Source organism: Cyprinodon tularosa, unplaced genomic scaffold, assembly GCF_016077235.1.
Source record: "Cyprinodon tularosa strain WSP-4 unplaced genomic scaffold, ASM1607723v1 ctg317, whole genome shotgun sequence".
Lineage (NCBI taxonomy): Eukaryota > Metazoa > Chordata > Actinopteri > Cyprinodontiformes > Cyprinodontidae > Cyprinodon > Cyprinodon tularosa.
In genome coordinates, this window is record NW_024039027.1 from 1,335,947 (window position 1) to 1,346,641 (window position 10,695).

Consider the following 10,695-nt stretch of genomic DNA (forward strand, 5'->3'; position numbering starts at 1 on the left):
GGGTCCGTCGGCTGTAACGAGGAGGCCGGCGGACCACGCTGAGGACTCGTTCCCCACATCTCCTCGTCTCTGTTTGCAAGCAACCATACTGACAGCCCATAAGAACTTTAACCTTTCCGCCCTGGTGGATTCAGGGTGCGACTTTAATTTGATCGACCAAGCCCTAGTTCTTCAGGCTGCGGTCGAGACTGTTCCGTTACCCACTCCCCTCCAGGTTTCTGCCCTGGACGGAGGAAGTCTTCCCCGTATCACTCATTCGAACCAAACCCCTGGAGGTCGTCATTTCAGGTAACCATAGGGAGTTAACCTCCTTTCTCGTTTTTCCTGTTAAACACGCCCCGCTCGTCTTGGGTTATGCCTGGTTACAACAACACAACCCACACATTAACTGGGCTGACCAACGCGTCGAGTCCTGGTCCCCAACCTGCCTGTCTCGCTGTATGCAATCCGCCGTTCCCATTTGTCCTACTTCCGTACGGACTTCCTCTGATGTGGACCCCGTTAACTTAAGTTTGGTCCCTGAACAATACCATGACGTACAGCTGGTTTTTAGTAAAGCCCAGGCTGAGTCATTACCCCCGCATCGACCGTATGATTGCGCAATCGATCTCCTGCCGGGCGCGCCTCTGCCCACTAGCCGCCTTTATAACATCTCTCGGGCCGCACGACAGGCACTAGAAAAATATATAAAGGAGTCCCTGGCATCCGGCCTGATCCGTCCTTCCTCCTCTCCACTCGGAGCTGGTTTTTTCTTTGTGGGGAAGAAGGACGGCTCCCTCCGCCCATGCATTGATTATCGCGGGTTAAACTCGATTACTGTTAAGAATAAGTATCCCCTACCACTTCTTTCCTCTGCTCTTGAACCGGTCCAATCCGCCACTATCTTCACCAAATTAGACCTGCGCAATGCTTACCACTTAGTTCGGATTCGTCGGGGGGATGAGTGGAAAACGGCATTCAAGACCCCGCTTGGCCATTTTGAATACCTGGTTATGCCCTTCGGCCTGTGCAACGCCCCGTCAGTTTTCCAGGCCCTTGTAAATGACGTCCTTCGAGACTTTCTGAACCTATTCGTGTTTGTCTACTTGGATGACATCCTTATTTATTCTCAAAACCTCTCTGAGCACCAACAACATGTGCGGCTGGTTCTCCAGCGGCTCCTGGAGAACCGCTTGTTTGTTAAGGCTGAAAAGTGTGAGTTCCACAAGTCCTCAGTTACTTTCCTTGGGCTCATTCTGGAGGGAGGTAGGGTCCGATCTGACCCAGAAAAGATCAAGGCGGTCCTCGATTGGCCGGTACCAGAGTCACGGAAGCAACTCCAACGCTTCCTTGGCTTCGCCAACTTTTACCGACGCTTCGTCAGAGGCTATAGTCAGATCGCTGCTCCCCTCCATGCTCTCACGTCGCCAAAAACCCCTTTCATCTGGAACCCTGAAGCCTGCTCTGCATTCGCCGCATTGAAGGAAAGGTTTTCCCAAGCTCCCATCCTCATTCACCCTGACCCTGAAAAACAATTCACAGTTGAGATAGATGCCTCTGACACAGGTGTGGGCGCAGTCCTTTCCCAGTGCTCGGACCATGATCAGAAGCTCCATCCTTGCGCCTTCTTCTCCCGACGTCTGACCCCCTCAGAGCAAAACTATGATGTAGGAGACAGAGAGCTCCTGGCCATTAAACTTGCCCTGGAGGAGCGGCGTCACTGGCTCGAGGGGTCCGAACAACCCGTCATCATTTGGACCGATCATAAAAATCTTGCCTACCTCCAAACCGCCAAGCGTCTCAACCCCAGGCAAGCCCGCTGGTCCCTTTTCTTCTCTCGGTTTAACCTGTCCATTTCCTACCGTCCAGGCTCCAAGAAACTGAAACCTGACGCCCTCTCCCGTCTATATGCTCCCCAGGACTCTGTTAGAGAGCCAGCTCTCATCCTCCCACCCACCTGCTCCTTTGGTGCCCTCCACTGGGAGATTGAGGATCTGATCAGACAAGCTCAGCACTCAGACCCTGACCCCGGTAACGGTCCTCCTGACCGAACCTATGTTCCCCTCTCTGTTCGCCCCCGTGTAATTCAGTGGGCCCATTCAGTTAAATTCTCTGCCCATCCAGGCATTAACCGGACCCTCTCTTTCATCTCCCGGCACTTCTGGGGGCCTTCTATGCCTAAAGATGTCCGGGAGTATGTCCTCTCCTGCCCAGTCTGTGCTCAGAATAAGACCTCAAATAAACCCCCAGCGGGCCTTCTTCAGCCACTGCCTGTACCTGAACGCCCTTGGTCCCACATTGCTTTAGATTTCGTCACTGGCCTCCCAGTGTCTCAGGGCATGTCAACCATACTCACGATCATAGACAGATTCTCCAAAGCCTGCCATCTTATAGCCCTCCGTAAGCTCCCATCGGCCCTCCAGACTGCCCAGCTCCTGGTGAGGCATGTCTTTCGCCTCCATGGCATCCCACAGGACATCCTGTCTGACCGTGGTCCCCAATTCATTTCTCGAGTGTGGAAAGAGTTTGCCACAGCCCTTGGGGCCAGGTATTCCCTTTCCTCCGGGTACCACCCGCAGACCAATGGGCAGACAGAACGGCTTAACCAGGAGCTGGAGTCTGCTCTCCGCTGCCTGACTTCCACCAACCCAGCGGACTGGAGCAAGTACCTCCCCTGGGTCGAGTATGCCCATAACTGCCACACTTCCACTGCCACCGGGTTCTCCCCCTTTGAGGTCTCCCTGGGCTATCAACCTCCGCTCTTTCCCGCAGACGTTAGACAGATTGCCGTTCCCTCTGTCCACCATCACATCCACCGCTGCAAGCAGATCTGGTTGCAGACCATCCAGGCCCTCCACAGAACTGCTGACCAGAACCGCAAATTTGCTGACCGGAGGCGAACCCCTGCCCCTCATTACCGCCCCGGTCAGAGAGTCTGGCTCTCCACCCGGGACATCCCCTCCGGGTCCACCCACCGCAAACTGGCCCCCCGCTACACCGGTCCCTATGAGATCCAGGCCATCGTCAGTCCCTCAGCTGTCCGTCTCCGCCTCCCTCCTCACTCGAGGGTCCACCCTACTTTCCATGTCTCCCGCATCAAACCCGTGCTTTCCAGCACATTGTGCCCCTCAGCCGAGCCCCCTCCTCCCGCCCAGGACTTCCAAGGGCGCCGGATCCAGAGGATTGTGGATTCCCGTCGGCGGGGAAGAGGCTGGCAGTACCTCTTTGACTGGGAGGGCTGCGGTCCCGAGGAGCGGTCATGGGTATCCGGCTCCTCCATCCCTGATCCTGCTCTTCTTGATTCCTTCCTGGCCTCTCGTCCCTCCACATCTTCCTCGCTGTCGCCAGGTGGCGACTGTTGAGGGGGGGGTGGTGTCAGGACTCAGCAGGTAGTGTTGTGCTTTTTTTCTGCCCCTGCTTTCTGCACAGGTGACTGGAGTTGACTGGTGGGCGTGGTACACACCTGAGGCTCGTTCTGTGGTTTGCCTGTCTGCGCTATAAAAGGAGCTCTCTGACAGCTGGAGGATGCCAGAGTGTTAACCTTGTGTGGTACGCCTCAGTTGGCCACTGTCTTTGACAGCCTGAACCTTTCCTGTTTTTGATCACCTTTCTCCTGTGTCTCCTAGAACGCTCCCTCGACTCTAAACCTGCTCCGGGCGTTTCCCCAGTGCTCGCCTGGTGTCTCCAGCTGATCACTGATCACTGCTCCCAACGGCGCAGCTTGGATCCTGCATGAGTTTCCCCGGCCCGCTCATCGGTCATCCAGTCACCGGATCACCTCACCCAGGCAGCGCTGAGTCCGCTCCTCCACACCACCTCCCCAGTGCGCTTTCTGAGCTCAGTGGTAAGCCTTACGCACCTCTTTACGCGCGGCCCGTCCGCGGCGCGCTGTCTAACTCATCTCTCCCTTTTCAGCTCGTGCAAACCCCGGTCCCGTGACTCTGCCTGACGCTGACTCATTGTTTAGTTTTCTCGTTTCTCTGTATTTATTTCTGAGCTTTAATAAAACCCTGAATCTGCTTCCTGTCTCCCGAGTGTTGTCTGCATGTGGGCCAAACACGTGAAAAACATGACACCTAGTATTGATTTGGCTCTGTGATATGATTGGGAAAGAAAAACTGCTTTCCTTCAGCCTCTGCTGGTCTCTGGCCACACACCTTTCCTGCAAAACTCAGAGAGGTAGAGAGGTTTTCTGATTTGTAGGCTGGTCTGAGCTATTTGGTTGTTAGAAAAAGGGTTGTGAAGCACTTAAAACCGCAACAGTATAGGTAAGAAAGGAACTATGGAATTTTGTGCTGAATTCAGACAGCCTTCAGCCTTACAGACACCATTATGGGATGGAAACATATGTATGATGCTTATGTTGAACCATAAACCATGATGTTAGTTATGGACATTGGGGACCAATTCAATTAAATTCAGTTTATTTCTAAAGCGCAAATTCACAATACATGTCATCTCAAGGCACTTTATAATTCAACCAGATCAGACAGTCAAACTGGTTCAAAGTTTTCTATCTAAGGAAAACCAGTTGATTTCATCCACTCATTGACTCAAATGCAATCCCTCACACTAAGCATGCTTGTAGCGACAGTGGAGAGGAAAAACTCCCTTTTAACAGGAAGAAACGTCCAGCAGAACCAGGCTCAGTGTGAGCGGCCATCTGCTGAGGCCGACTGGGGTTCAAGGAGACAGAAGCAGAGACACAAAAGGCAAGTATAAACCAGCTCCACAGGCGGCCCAATCAGGAAACACACAGCCAGGCAGAGGAGCTCCGAGCTAGCTCCCATGTCAGAGGATGAAGAGAGCACATCCAGCCAGTTATAGTGAGAGAAACAGGAGTACCCTGGAAAACAGGCCGATTTCCAACATCTATAAACAAGGTGTTGAAGGCAGCAGCACAGCTGATATTTCTCTCCAGGATGGAGTCACAGCCAAACAGGAACAGACGAGGTGAAGATACTATGAAAAATGTCCAATGTCCATTATGTCCATTGATGTCCAATGTCCATGTTGATATTACCTGAGATTATTGCTGTGGGAGGAAAGAATTTTGCTCTGCTTTTGGACTCTCCTCTTCAGTTTCTGCAAACTCTCCTCTCTCCAGAACACTGGCACAGGGACATGTAATCCAAACCCCCACTGTGTTTGGGGACAAAGCAAACAACTTACAGACTCTCCTTCATGTCATTCTATCCTGGAGAATCACATTGGGAATGCACCATAATGGAAGGCCAAAAGCAAAGTGCAAGAATCTGCTGGCTGATCAAAGGCGAAGTGGTCCTGGTGGCTAACTTCCAGAACCAGACTGCAAAAACAGACTATTCTGCAGTTTTATGTAGTATTCTGGGTTTACAGGAATCTTTGAGATGTCAGAGACTAGAGGATAAAAAAGGACACAGGTTCCCTGCTGGGGGCCTGACATGCTAAACTGCTGAATGCTGAAGACATTTCAGACTTTTCCAAATGCAGATCAGCACAGGTTTCAGGTCTGGCAAGTTAGTGAAAGGATCACGATGTAAACAATTTGGATTCAAAACCATTTTCCAACTTTTTTAATAGTTGCACTTCATGTGAGCTCTTCCATGAATTCCTGTTAGATTGCAGTCCAAAATTCCTGGACTAAAATAAACCAATTTTGGGCCTGAGGATTTGGCCAGTTTCTAACAAAATTGGCTCAATCTGATTTCAATCAATTTGTTGGTGTAAATTATTCTTAAAATGTAATCTTAAGTTAAAACAAAAGAGGAACATAAAGTTCACTTATGTCTGCATATGACTATTCAAAATATGTTTACAAGCTATTGACTTAATCAAACAGTTGCTGTTTTGTTCCGTTTTTGCAGAGACCCAGCATGTTTCTGTGTTATTGCTTGTGTGTTTCTGCATACAAAGTAAGCTTCTGTATGTTCATGACTTTGTGTTTGTATCCAGGAGGAGTTCCAGCTCAGAATCAGTCTGTGTTTCTGTCTTCTATACAAGCAAAGGTTAGCTCTCCCAGGAACAGCACTCTGCCCAACTGGCCTTTGGACACACAGAGGAGTGGACGGCCAAACGTGCACACACCGGCATAAAAATTCACTGGTGCATCCAGCCTACGATGTTTGACAGATAAAGTTTTGGAAAAACACAGTTTGACATTTGAAAACGCTGCCATCTGCAAAGCAGAAGAAATTTGCCCGTAAAATCCAGCTCTAGTTTCCAAAGCTGCTCGTCGCCACCATCCACCATTTACACTTTCATTTGCAACTTATAATTTGTTTGTATTCAATCTTTTCATTTGGCTTTGGAGAATAAAACAAATAATTATTTTGTTTGTTATCGCCACAGAGTTCTTCCTTTCACCCTAACATGATTTTGAAATAACAACTCCATCTTTTCATTCATAGCGCTCTTTCTCTCCATCATTCTTATTCTGACATCTTTCCAATAAAAAAACGCACACAGAACACCAGGTCTTCCAAAAGTCCGACTCACTAGAACCACCGAGGGAGTTCATTTGACGGCGAGTTTCCTGAATACGAGGGCAGTGACGACATCACCATATTCAATTGGCTAGAAAACTCTTCTTTTTTGTAAGCCATAAGTTTATTGTTTTTACAACTAATTCTAATACTGCTTGATCAACAAGATATTGTGTCTCAATAATATTTGAAAACTGTGTTAAAAGCTAATAGAGAGCAGCAGATAAATTAACAATTTGCCAATTATTTTGAGATTTTTTTAAATCCCATCTCTGGCCCCCAATTATCCTCAAACACTGAAGCTTTTTTAAGCCGAGAAAGACGAGTAAAGAACAATTTAAATCAACACAATAGCAGCCATTCAGAATGGCCCTTCCCAGTCAAACGCCAGCCAAAAGGCAGCCCACTCCCCTGCAACTCCCAGCAAAATCCCCTCCATGAACCCAACATACAGTATTTCAGCCAATGGAGTTACCCCCTCTTGCATATTTTTTAATCTGACTCCACCCTTTCACTGAATTACAGACTCTCACCAGGAGATGATGCTTCTGTTTAGATCTTAATGTCCACAAACCATGACAGAAAGAATATTCTAGTACAAATATTGATGTTTCAAAAGGAATTGTAGGGGAACAGCCAAGGAGAGTGGGGACATTTTACTACCACTGAGTTTAGAAAGTGTTCTCGGACAACCTTGGAAAAACAAACACCTACCTTGACTTTTGCTTCAGTGCTCTTAAGGGCATACTAGCTAATTGGCTAATGTCATCAAGGCTGCCAATTTCCATTAGCCTCTTCAGGTACATCTACAGACACTCACACATTTTGGATAGTAAGTCGGCACACAATCCATGTTAATCTCCAGGACCACACAAAGCTGTTTCTCTCCCACCGTTCCAACACACGAACAGATATACTGTCCAACTGATCTCTACCTGCCAATAATGAGCCAGAGGATAATTGCTGGAAACAAGTCAACCATGGCCTATCTGTTATTACGCTCCCGTCATCAATATGAAGTGAAGCGTAGGACAGGCTGTGTGTTTATGTACATGGAGGGAACAACACAGACAAAAAGAGAAAAGAGGAGAAGGGTGAGAGCGTAGTGATGCAATTTAGAGGTAACATAAAGGAAAGCTTTTAGACGTTTGAAACTGTGCAAGAAGCTCTTTGAGACAAACACATCCGTACTTAAAGCCTTCATGTTCACAGAAATGACAAGACAAATATGGATAGATCCAGTAAGGTAGAGAGCAGCCTTTATAAAGAATTACAGCCAGAATGGCTTCCAGCTCAGAGCGCTGAACTATCAGAACCTTGGAAACAACAAATGAGGAAAAGAAGGGAGAAACACAATCAAACACTTGGAGTTAGTCAAACAGAGCATGTGATTGTCATGATGGGTTCACTAATAGCGACCCAAGTATGCAGAACACCACTGACGGACACAGGGATAAAAGTTCAACAAGTTTATTTTAGCACAAGCACACAGAATGAACTGGTTCTGGTTCGGGCCTGGACACTGGTTCACAAGGGTCTGCGTGAGAGACAGTTCAGTTAGCGTTGCAAACTGAAGCTTGATTTCCTGAAGATTACTGATTGTACCTTGAGGGTTCTTGAGGTTTACTTTGGGAGAGTCACTGTTGGATCTGGAGAGGAGTTCATCAGCAGAGTCCGCTTGCTGCTTCAGCGTCTCACGTCTAATAATGAACAGACCTTGGGTTTGGGTTTTCCAGCTCTTAGTCCAGAGCTGCATGGAGGTTCTCTATGAGTCTTCAGGTTTGGCTCAGAGGGTAGGCTTGGCAGGTTAGCTCTTCCTGAGCTTCGCAGAGGAGACACTGGTTTCCTGGAAGACAGAGTCAATGGTTAGAATCCAGGCTGGATTCAAAGTCACAAAGTTACACTGAGGTTCTAGGCTTAGGCGCTGACCAACTGGATCAACACTGCGGCGTTGAGGCAAGGTCTGAAGACAGCTTAAGTAGTGGATCCTCTGATGATCTTGATGGGCTGCAGCTGTGCAGGAGGCTCACTCAGAGGATCCACGGCGAACTCTGCTGGAGAAAGGTGGAATTTCTCCAGCTCCCAACAGTGATGGTGGACTGCTCTATGTTTCTTCACTCCTCAGTAGCATGCATATTCAAAATGATACGTCATTGTGAAAAAAAGAGGTACCTGAAGAAATAATACACAAACATTTAATTTACTTTATTTATATATCACCAACTCACAATACATATCATCTCAAGGTACTTTACAGAGGCAACTAAACCAGATTGTGTCATGGTTTTGGTTCTGTTTAATCTTTGAGTTTTCATTGCTTTTAATTCCATTTTTTTATTTTTTTTTACGGCATCAGTGGCTTGTTTTTTTCAACAGTAGATGTCAGGAAATGGGTAGGGAGAGGGGAGGGAGACACATGGCAAAGGACCACAGGTCGGATTTGAACCGTCGGCTGTGTTGAGGACCAAGGCCTTCATCCATGGGTCGTGCTTGCTAACTAGACCACATCCTCACCACCTCGGCTGTTTCTAGACCCACAGCTAGTTTTTTTTATTGTCCCTCTTACATTGTGGCGTGGAATAACATAGCGCTGACCACGCTTCAATATTGGGCATGAATCACAAATATCTGTGAAAAGCTCACTGTGTCACACTGCTGCGGGAGTATAACCAGCCCTATACCATCTCGGACTGACTCGAATACATTGACTGAGTTAGCCATTGACATTATGTCTAAAGTTAGAAAATAGAGAGTAAATAGAGTAATTCATTGTGTAATGTCGATGTAGTAATTCTATATTAAGTGCATGATGCTGTAATTCCTGTAGTGTTTGTTGTTGTATTTCTCATTTGAAAAAGTCATATGCTGAAATATATTGTATGCTACATTAACGAGGGGAAAAGCCACTCAAACATTAAGGCAAATGCACAGTCACAGCATAAAAGTATATGCCATCATTCATGCATGATTTGCAAATAGGAAAATACTATAGTGTTAACAGACATGTACTTGTTTTCGGTGTGGATGTACAATCTTGAAATTTTATGTTATATGTAATAACCATAACAATGTTATCAATACATGTCTATTTGTTAGGAATCCAGTTTGTGTGGGTTGTGTTTTTGTGTCTTCTCTCCCTCCACCAGGTGGTGCCCTGTCCTCGTTGGTCCTCTCACACACCTGCGGCTGGTTGACTAATCACTGAGGACTATTTGAGCCATGGACTGTCACTATCTCTGCGCCAGGGTGTTTGCCAGTTTTGGGTACTCTAGTCAAGCCGAGTTTTGCTGAGTCTAACTTAGTCTTTGTTTTTTCGCTGAGCCTAACCTACTTTTTGTCTTTGCCTTTTCGGCAGGAAGCCTTTCTTCAAGCTGGATGTTTGGCCTTCTCCCCCTGGAAGGATTGTTTTGAGTCTCACACTGAGCAGGGGATAAACCTCCACAAGTTCCGTTCAAGTCCTCCTGGATTCCCAAGTGACACTCGCTCCTTTGGGTCCTACTTAGTCTATACCTGTCAGCCCTCCAACAAGTATAAACCTCTGGAAAATCCCACACCAACTGGATTCTGGGATTCTCCACTAACGTGAGTCCCATTTTCTCTGTCTCTCCAAGTCATCGTTCAAAGTTCCCAAGTATCCTGAACTAACCTCTGATACTTCCCTTCTCTCTTCCAGCTCCGGTTCACCAGTTAACTGTGTTTCCTGAATCCAACCCCGCTGGTTTCATCAATAAACCTGTTCAAACTTTTACCCTGGTTCTCTGAGTGGTTTACTACATGTGGGTCAGATCTCTTAAGAAAATCATGACACTATTAATTTAGCATTTTTGGCATATCAGTATAATTACTATATGTTCCATCAACATTTTAATTTCATTGTGTTGGATTTGCATAACACGTGATATTACCTAATTGGTTGACTTCACTGACTTCAGACTGACTATACATTGTGATGTGATGTTTTTATTATACATAAAAGTAATCTACTGCTATGGAACTGCAGGTGTGTGTCAAAGTGATGAATTTATCTTTATTTTAAAAGTTTTAAGTCCCCCTGAAAATGAGAACATCATCGTTGTTCGATGCTGTAAAAAAACCTGCAAACACAAACACAGGACATAGAGTAAGTTGCACTGTTATTAAAAAGAGAAAATGAACGACAATTTAAGAAACAGCAATCTTTAAAATAAGTTTATTAGTGATTTAAAAGTTGTGCAGATTTAATGTTAAAAGTTAAGCCGACCCAGAGCCGAGG